The 10,519-nt window shown below is 35.7% G+C and overlaps 1 protein-coding gene across 5 annotated transcripts in view; it reads right to left on the bottom strand.

Moving 5' to 3' along the window:
* Positions 1–10,519, bottom strand: part of DLG2 (discs large MAGUK scaffold protein 2) — a 2,210,459-nt gene that overhangs the window by 1,625,213 nt on the left and 574,727 nt on the right. The window lies entirely within an intron of this gene.

Raw genomic sequence — 10,519 nt, forward strand, 5'->3', positions numbered from 1 at the left:
ACTAAATTATAACATTCTCTTGCTAAGAACAACTCAAAAGGATGGATTATAAAAAATATTTGAAGTCATAAACAAGTCATGAAATCAGCCAGGACTTGTGGGTCCAAGATCCCTGAGAGAAGAAAATTCATCAGGAAAGGTACTCGACACATCGTTTCCCCTCAGCTCATTTTCCTGTTAGAAACTAGTGCTAAGCAAGAGGCTGTGAAGCTGAACAGAGAGCTGACAGAGCTTTTGGCAGTCTCAATGGACTGGGGAAACAAAAATTAGGGTTCAGGGTTGAAAAGGACTCTATGACTTGATAATTCAACATTTTGCAGTGACAAAAAGTACAAAGAAATGAATCCAGCACTATGTGCTATTTATTTTTCTCAAAGCTATAGTCAATTCATTAGCAAAGTGGGGAAGGAGACTATGAAGTTGGGAAGAAGGAAGCCTCTGAGAAGCTAAGAACTTTCAACAATCACACAATGCTGGAGAGTCAAAAAATGGGTTCAGGGCCCACCAACAAGGAATTAACTTGGTAAACATCTCAGGGTTAAGGCAGAGTTAGGGTTAGGGTTAAGGTTGAGGATAGAGATAGGGGAACAAACTAAAAATAGAACTTGCTCATAAAAACTGAAACTGTGCTTAATCCAGCCCAGCCCATAGTTAGATTAAAGTGATATCCCTGTAAATCTATCTGCACTTAATTTTTTTCTTTTCCTCTTTTTTTTAAGTAAAACCTCTCCAAAGAGAGAACATTCAGATTATCTACAATTTTTCATATATAATAACTGTCATTAAATAAAAATCAGCTAACCAAGAAATAATAAAAGAAAAAACAGAACAGAGTTGCCACTGATACAGATATTAGAGTTATTAGAAAACGCCTTTGAAATAACCATGATCGACATGGTTCAGAAAATAAATGGCATCCCTAAGATATGGGTACTTTTCTGTATAGATGTTATCCTTCACTAAAAAGTTTATTCTTAAATTTTAAAATGTAGAAAGTAGCAAATTTCTCCAGAAAACTATATCTTTGAAAAAGAATCAATGAAAATTCAAGAACTAAAAAATTCAATAAGTGAAATTCAGAATTCAATAGGGGAATTTAAAAATGGATATGTTTCAGCAGAAGAGAGTGGCAGTAAACCAGAAGAAGTGTTAATTAATAAGTCCAAAATGAAGCACTAAAAGAAAAGATTAAAAACTATTTTACAATGCCATAAAAGACATATACCTCATTATACAAATAACGAAGTGTGTGTCAATGGACTCTGATAATTGAGAGAGAGAGAGAGAGAATGTAGCAGAAGCATTATGTGATGTATAATGATCAGTACATTTTCAAAACTGACAAGACAAAAAGCTACAGATTCAAGAAGTGCTGCAAATCCCAAGTAGGGAAAGTACAAAGAAAACACACCAAAATATACAATAATCAAATTGATGAAAACCAATGACAGAGATTGACTCTTAAAGGCAGACATTAATTATAAAGAAGCAATGATAACACTGGCAGCAATAATGAAAGCCATAGGCATTTTTAATGTACTGACTGCCTAACTTGCATTTTATATTCACTGAAAATACAATTCAAAAACGTAGGCAAAATAAAAACACTTTCATCAAACAAAAAACAGTGAATACACCAGCAGATCTATATTTAAAAAAATACTAAAGAGAATTCTTCAGGTAGAAGGAAAATGATTCTGGAAGGAAGCAGAAACATACAGAAAGGATTGAAGAGCAAAAAATAGGGTCAATAGATGGGTAAATCTAAGCGAATATTGGCTATGCAATCTTTAGAAGAAATTTGTAGCTATTATGTAGCTTGTAATACATATACTTTTTAAAAGGAGAATATCTAAAAATCAAAGTTTCCATCTCAGGAAGCAGTAAAAGTAAAGAAAATAAAACCCAGATATAGTTGAAGGAAGAAGATAATTAAGATGAAAATCAGTGACAAATAATATATAAATGTAAAATTGGAATTGGTTAGCTATTATAGCTATTAGTAAAGGCTTTAAATTGATAATCATCTACTATAAATGATCAAGAAGAGAAATGGGACAAATTACTAATATTAGAAGTAAAAAATAAAACATCACTTCAGATGTTACCAAAGACAATATAAACAACTTTATGCCAATTAAAGTTAAAAATTTAGTTGAAATGGAGAAAGCCTAGCTGCAAAATAACTTACCAAAACCAGTATAAGAATAAATTTTCTAGTCTCCGATAAATAAATTGAATTACTAATTTAAAACCTTTACAGAAGGAAATATCAAGCCCAAAGACTTGAGAGGTGAATTATTCCAAATTTTAAAATAATAATGTTAATCTAAAACAAACTCTTCCAGAGAACAGCAAAAGATAAATCATTTCCCAATTTCTTTTAAGGCCAGCATAATTTTGATTTTAAAAAAGACAAAAACAGTATAGGAAAGGAAAATTACAGGCCAATCTTTCTCATTAGCATGAAAGCAAAAAAACATAAAACAGCTACATATGAAAAGAATAACACCACATAATTTTAACTTTCAAAAATCAGCCAACACAATTCACCACATTAAGAGACAAAAAGGAAAAAAAATGATAATTTCAATAGATATAGAAAATATACTTTATAAAGTTCAACACTTATTTTTAAAAATCATAGCAAACTACGAACAAAAGGGAATAACTCTAAACTGAAAAACACTTTTGAAACATTATATTAATGTGAAGTATTAGAACATTCTTGTTTAATATTAGAATGCCAGCTATCATCATGTCTATTTAATACTATACTGGAGATTTTAGCCAGGAAAATAAGAAAAAAATTAGAAGAGACCAAATAAAACTATCAATATTCTCAATTAGTTCAAATTATTTACATAGTAAATCCAAAAGAATCTAAAGATGAAGTATTAGAAATATAAGTGAATTTAGCGAGTTGTCTACATACAATGTCAATATATAAAAATCAATTGCATTTCTTTAAATATATCACCAACAATTGAAAAATACAATTTAAAAACGATACAATTTTTATCAACATATAGCACCTCTAAATGAGTAAATGTAATGAGATGTTCAAGAATTCTACACAGCGAATTATAAAATATTGAAAGAAATTAAAGAAGACTTAAATAAATATATATACACATACATATCATGCCATTAAATTACAAGATCAAAGTTTTAAGAATATAAATCCTTCTCAAGTTGGCCCACAGATTCAATCAATTCACAACCAAAATCTCATAAAGGACATCTGTGGAAATTGACAAGTTGATTCCAAAATGTATATGGAAATGCAAATATACAAGAATTGCTAAGAAAATTGTGTAGAAATATCAAATTGTAGGACTTACACTACCAGATATTAAAACATTATGTACAGTAATTAAGATAGTGCTCAATTTGCATAAGGACAAATAGACCAGGATATCTGAATAGGGTTCAAAAATAAGCCCACTGATATAAGATTACTTAATATACATCAAAGGTATACTATAATTAAATGCGGGAAAAGGTGTTCTTATCAACAAATAATTAATTATATATCCATATGAGGGAAAATGAATTGTGACCCCTTACTTCATACTACACACAACATCAATTCCAAGTCAATTTAGACCTAAATGTGAAAAATTCTAGGAGAGAACATAAAAAATATTTTAACAAACTTGGAGTAGGCATAGATTTCCTAAAAAGGACACAAAAGGCACTTTATCATTTCATAAAGAAAAAGATTGATAAACTGGACAAAATTAAAAGTAATAACCTTAGTTCAAAAGGCACCATTAGAAAAAGGAAAATGCAAGAAAAAGAGTGAAATAAAATGTTTGGAATACATATATCCAAAATAGGACTCATATTCAGAATACATATAAATCAGTAAAATAAATAAAAGAAAACCCAGACCGATAACTATGCAGAAAGATCCTCAAGCTTCTTAATGAGAGAAATGCAAAATTGAAACTACAATATTTCTATGGACCTAACAAAGTAGTTACTGAAAAAAAAAATGTAGAGCAGCTGGAAGTAACATACATTGCTGGTGGGAGTATAGATTTGTATATTCACTTTGGAAAACTCTATAAAATTTTCTACTACAGTTAAACATATGCTTATTCTAAGATCTAGCAATTGTACTCCTAGTTGTATAACTGAAGGCATATCACACCCAAAGTTTACAAAAATGTTCTTACCAGATTTAGTCATAATAGCCTGAAACTGGAAAGCAAACTAATATCCATCAACAGCAGAGTGAATAAATAGTGAGGTGTATTCATACAATGGATCACCATATGGGAATGAAAAGGGATAAACTGCAATAACAGTTTCCAAAAGACAAACTGCAACAACATAAATGAATCTCACAAATATAATATTGAGTGAAATAAGCAAGGGGAAAAATAGTCTACGATTCTAGTTATATAAGTTTCACAGGTGTGACTAATTTGTCGTGATAAAAGTCAGAGGAGTGGTTATTTTTGCAGTGTAGCTGTTAGTGATTGAGAAAGTCCACTAGTGATATCAATTTCTCTACCTGGGAAGTTGTGTTCACTTTGTGAAAATTCATCAAGCTATACATTCTGTGAGCTTTTCTACATTGATATTTTATTTCAATTTTAAAAGATACACTTGTATAAATAAGTAAATAAATATACTAGAGCATAGTGTTTAATTGTAGTAAAACAAAAATATCATAAAATCTACCCTCTTAAATTTTTAAGTGTACAGTACTACATAATTAAATATAAGCACAATGCTGTACAGTAGATTTGTAGAACTTTTTCACCTTGCATGACAAACTTTGTACCCATTAAAGAAAAACTCCCCATTTCCCTCTCTCTCCAGCCCCAGCAACCACCATTTTACTTTCTGTTTCAGTGAGTTTGACTACTTTAGACACTTCACGTAAGTGGAATCATGCAGTATTTGTCCTATGACTGGCTTATTTCACTTATTATAATGTCCTAAAGATTTATCTTTGTTGTACGTATTGTAGCATATGACAAGATTTTCATTTTTTAAAGGCTAAGTATATGTATATAATATATAACATAAGCATATTATATACATATATGTATATATAATGTTATAAATGAATCTCACAATACATCACAAGATGTTATATATATATAACATTATATATACATATATACGTGTGTGTGTATATATATATACAACATTTTCTTTATCCCAACACCCACAATGGACATTTAGGTTGTTTCCACCTCATAGATATTGTGTATAATGCTGCACTGAATGTAGAAATGCAAATATCTCTTTAAGATTCATATTTCAAACTCTTTTGGATAAATACACAGAAGTGAGATTGGTGGGTCATATGAAAATTAAATTTTTTATTTTTTTATGAACTCGAAACTGTTTTCCATGGCAGGTGCACTATCTTACATTCCCAGCAACAGTGTAGAAGGGTTCTAATTTCTCCACATCCTTCTCAACACTTGTTATCCTCTGTTTGTTTTTTTTTGTTTTGTTTTTGGTTTTGATTTTTTGTTTTGTTTCTAATGGCCATCTTAACAGGTGTGAAGTGATATCTCCTTGTGGTTTTGACTTGCATTTCCCTGATGGTTAGTGATGTTGAGCATCTTTTCATATACCTGTTGGCCATTTGTATACTTTCTATGGAGAAATGTCTACTCAAATCCTTTGTCCATTTTTAAAATTTTTTTGCTTTTGAGTTATAGAAGTTCCTTATATATTCCGAATATTAACCCTTTACAAGTGATATAATTTGCAGATATTTTCTCCCATTCCATAGGTTGCCTTTTCACTCTGTTGTTTCCTTTGCTGTGCAGAAGCTTTATAGTTTGATACAGTCCCACTTGTCAATTTTTGTTTTTGTTGCCTGTGCTTTATTTTTTTAATTGAAATTTCTATCTGAGTTATTGTGACTTCACTCTTTCTGCACTGGCATCTTTTTTCTACAAATTATTTCAAGAATACATACATGACTTGGGGGTGGAGCCAAGATGGCTGAATAGGAACAGCTCCGGTCTCCAGCTCCCAGCCCGAGCGACACAGAAGACGGGTGATTTCTGCATTTCTGCTTGAGGTACCGGTTTCATCTCACTAGGGAGTGCCAAACAGTGGGTGCAGGACAGTCGGTGAAGCGCACTGTGCGCGAGCCAAAGCAGGGGGAGGCATTGCCTCACTCGGGAAGCGCAAGGGGTCAGGGAGTTCCCTTTCCTAGTCAAAGAAAGGGGTAACAGACGGCACCTGGAATATCGGGTCAGACCCATCCTAATACTGCGCTTTTCCAACGGGCCTGGAAAACGGCACACTAGGAGATTGTGTCCCGCACCTGGCTCGGAGGGTCCTATGCCCAAGGAGTCTCGCTGATTGCTAGCACAGCAGTCTGAGATCAAGCTGCAAGGCGGCAGTGAGGCTGGGGGAGGGGTGCCCGCCATTGCCCAGGCTTGCTTAGGTAAACAAAGCAGCCAGGAAGCTTGAACTGGGTGGAGCCCACCACAGCTCAAGGAGGCCTGCCTGCCTCTGTAGGCTCCACCTCTGGGGGCAGGGCACAGACAAACAAAAACTCAGCAGGAACCTCCACAGACTTAAATGTCCCTGTCTGACTGACAGCTTTGAAGAGAGTAGTGGTTCTCCCAGCACGCAGCTGGAGATCTGAGAACCCACAGACTGCCTCCTAAAGTGGGTCCCTCACCCCTGAGCAGCCTAACTGGGAGGCACCCCCCCAGTAGGGACAGACTGACACCTCACTTGGCCAGGTACTCCTCTGAGACAAAACTTCCAGAGGAACTATCAGACAGCTGAATTTGTGGTCTCACGAAAATCCGCTGTTCTGCAGCCACCGCTGCTGACACCCAGCCAAACAGGGTCTGGAGTGGACCTCTAGTAAACTCCAACAGACCTGCAGCTGAGGGTCCTGTCTGGTAGAAGGAAAACTAATAAACAGAAAGGACATCCACACCAAATGTACAGATGGGTACCTGTACATCACCATCATCAAAGACCAAAAGTAGATAAAACCACAAAGATGGGGAAAAAACAGAGCAGAAAAACTGGAAACTCTAAAAAGCAGAGCACCTCTCCTCCTCCAAAGGAACGCAGTTCCTCACCAGCAATGGAACAAAGCTGGATGGAGGATGACTTTGACGAGTTGAGAGAAGAAGGCTTCAGATGATCAAACTACTCTGAGCTACGGGAGGAAATTCAAAACAATAGCAAAGAAGTTAAAAACTTTGAAAAAAAATGAGAAGACTGGGTAACTAGAATAACCAATGGAGAGAAGGGTTTAAAGGAGCTGATGGAGCTGAAAGCCAAGTTTCGAGAACTACGCGAAGATTGCTGAAGCCTCAGTAGCAGATGCGATCAACTGGAAGAAAGGGTATCGCTGATGGAAGATGAAATGAATGAAATGAAGCAAGAAGGGAAGTTTAGAGAAAAAAGAATAAAAAGAAATGAACAAAGCCTCCAAGAAATTTGGGACTATGTGAAAAGACCAAACCTACGTCTGATTGGTGTACCTGAAAATGACGGGGAGAATGGAACCGAGTTGGAAAACACTCTGCAAGATATTATCCAGGAGAACTTCCCCAATCTAGCAAGGCAGGCCAACATTCAGATTCAGGAAATACAGAGAACGCCACAAAGATACTCCTCGAGAAGAGCAACTCCAAGACACATAATTGTCAGATTCACCAAAGTTGAAATGAAGGAAAAAATGTTAAGGGCAGCCAGAGAGAAAGGTCGGGTTACCCACAAAGGGAAGCCCATCAGACTAACAGCTGATCTCTCGGCAGAAACTCTACAAGCCAGAAGAGAGTGGGGGCCGATATTCAACATTCTTAAAGAAAAGAATTTTCAACCCAGAATTTCCTATCCAGCCAAACTAAGCTTCATAAGTGAAGGAGAAATAAAATACTTTACAGACAAGCAAACGCTGAGTGATTTTGTCACCACCAGGCCTGCCCTAAAAGAGCTCTTGAAGGAAGCACTAAACATGGAAAGGAACAACCGGTACCAGCCACTGCAAAAACACGCCAAATTGTAAAGACCATTGAGGCTAGTTTGCAGCAACTAACGAGCAAAATAACCAACTAACATCATAATGACAGGATCAGAATCACACATAACAATATTAACGTTAAATGTAAATGGGCTAAATGCTCCAATTAAAAGACACAGATTGGCAAACTGGATAAGGAGTCAGGACCCATCAGTGTGCTGTATTCAGGAAACCCATCTCACATGCAGAGACACACATAGACTCAAAATAAAGGGATGGAGGAAGATCTATCAAGCAACTGGAAAACAAAAAAAGGCAGGGGCTGCAATCCTGGTCTCTGATAAAATAGACTTTAAACCAACAAAGATCAAAAGAGACAAAGAAGGCCATTTCATAATGGTAAAGGGATCAATTCAACAAGAAGAGCTAACTATCCTAAATATATATGCACCCAACACAGGAGCACCCAGATTCATAAAGCAAGTCCTGAGTGACCTACAAAGGGACTTAAACTCCCACACAATAATAATGGGAGATTTTAACACCCCACTGTCAACATTAGACAGATCAACAAGACAGAAAGTTAACAAGGATATCCAGGAATTGAACTCAGCTCTACATAAAGTGGACCTAATAGACATCTACAGAACTCTCCACCCCAAATCAATAGAATATACATTTTTTTCAGCACCACACCACACCTATTCCAAAATTGACCACATAGTTGGAAGTAAAGCTCTCCTCAGCAAATGTAAAAGAACAGAAATTATAACAAATTGTCTCTCAGACCACAGTGCAATCAAACTAGTACTCAGGATTAAGAATCTCACTCAAAACTGCTCAACTACATGGAAACTGAACAACCTGCTCCTGAATGACTATTGGGTACATAATTAAATGAAGGCAGAAATAAAGATGTTCTTTGAAACCAACGAGAACAAAGACACAACATACCAGAATCTATGGGACATGTTCAAAGCAGTTTGTAGACGGAACTTTATAGCACTAAATGCCCACAAGAGAAAGCAGGAAAGATCCAAAATTGACACCCTAACATCACAATTAAAAGAACTAGAAAAGCAAGAGCAAACACATTCAAAAGCTAGCAGAAGGCTAGAAATAACTAAAATCAGAGCAGAACTGAAGGCAATAGAGACACAAAAAACCCTTCAAAAAATTAATGAATCCAGGAGCTGGTTTTTTGAAAGATCAACAAAATTGATAGACCGCTAGCAAGATTAATAAAGAAGAAAAGAGAGAAGAATCAAATAGATGCAATAAAAAATGAAAAAGGGGATATCACCACCGATCCCACAGAAATACAATCTACCATCAGAGAATACTACAAACACCTCTATGCAAATAAACTAGAAAATCTAGAAGAAATGGATAAATTCCTTGACAAATACACCCTCCAAAGACTAAATAAGGAAGAAGTTGAATCTCTGAATAGACCAATAACAGGTTCTGAAATTGTGGCAATAATCAATAGCTTACCAACCAAAAAGAGTTCAGGACCTGATGGATTCACAGCTGAATTCTACCAGAGGGACAAGGAGGAACTGGTACCATTCCTTCTGAAACTATTCCAATCCATAGAAAAAGAGGGAATCCTCCCTAACACATTTTATGAGGCCAGCATCATCCTGATACCAAAGCCTGGCAGAGACATAACCAAAAAAGAGAATTTCAGACCAATATCCTTGATGAACATTGATGCAAAAATCCTCAATAAAATACTGGCAAACTGAATCCAGCAGCACATCAAAAAGTTTATACACCATAATCAAATGGGCTTCATCCCTGGGATGCAAGGCTGGTTCAACATATGCAAATCAATAAATGTAATCCAGCATATAAACAGAACCAAAGACAAAAACCACATGATTATCTCAATAGATGCAGAAAAGGCCTTTGACAAAATTCAACAACCCTTCATGCTAAAAACTCTCAATAAATTAGGTATTGATGGGACGTATCTCAAAATAATAAGAGCTATCTACGACAAACCCACAGCCAATATCATACTGAATGGGCAAAAACTGGAAGCATTCCCTCTGAAAACTGGCACAAGACAGGGATGCCCTCTCTCACCACTCCTATTCAACATAGTGCTGGAAGTTCTGGCCAGAGCAATCAGGCAGGAGAAGGAAATAAAGGGTATTCAGTTAGGAAAAGAGGAAGTCAAATTGTCCCTGTTTGCAGATGACATGATTGTATATCTAGAAAACCCCATTGTCTCAGCCCAAAATCTCCTTAAGCTGATTAGCAACTTCAGCAAAGTCTCAGGATACAAAATTAATGTACAAAAATCACAAGCATTCTTGTACACCAATAACAGACAAACAGAGAGCCAAATCATGAGTGAACTCCCATTCACAATTGCTTCAAAGAGAATAAAATACCTAGGAATCCAACTTACAAGGGATGTGAAGGACCTCTTCAAGGAGAACTACAAACCACTGCTCAATGAAATAAAAGAGGATACAAACAAATGGAAGAACATTCCATGCTCATGGGTTGGAAGAATCAATATCGTGT

This window comes from Hylobates moloch, unplaced genomic scaffold (genome assembly GCF_009828535.3).
Source record: "Hylobates moloch isolate HMO894 unplaced genomic scaffold, HMol_V3 SCAFFOLD_11, whole genome shotgun sequence".
NCBI lineage: Eukaryota > Metazoa > Chordata > Mammalia > Primates > Hylobatidae > Hylobates > Hylobates moloch.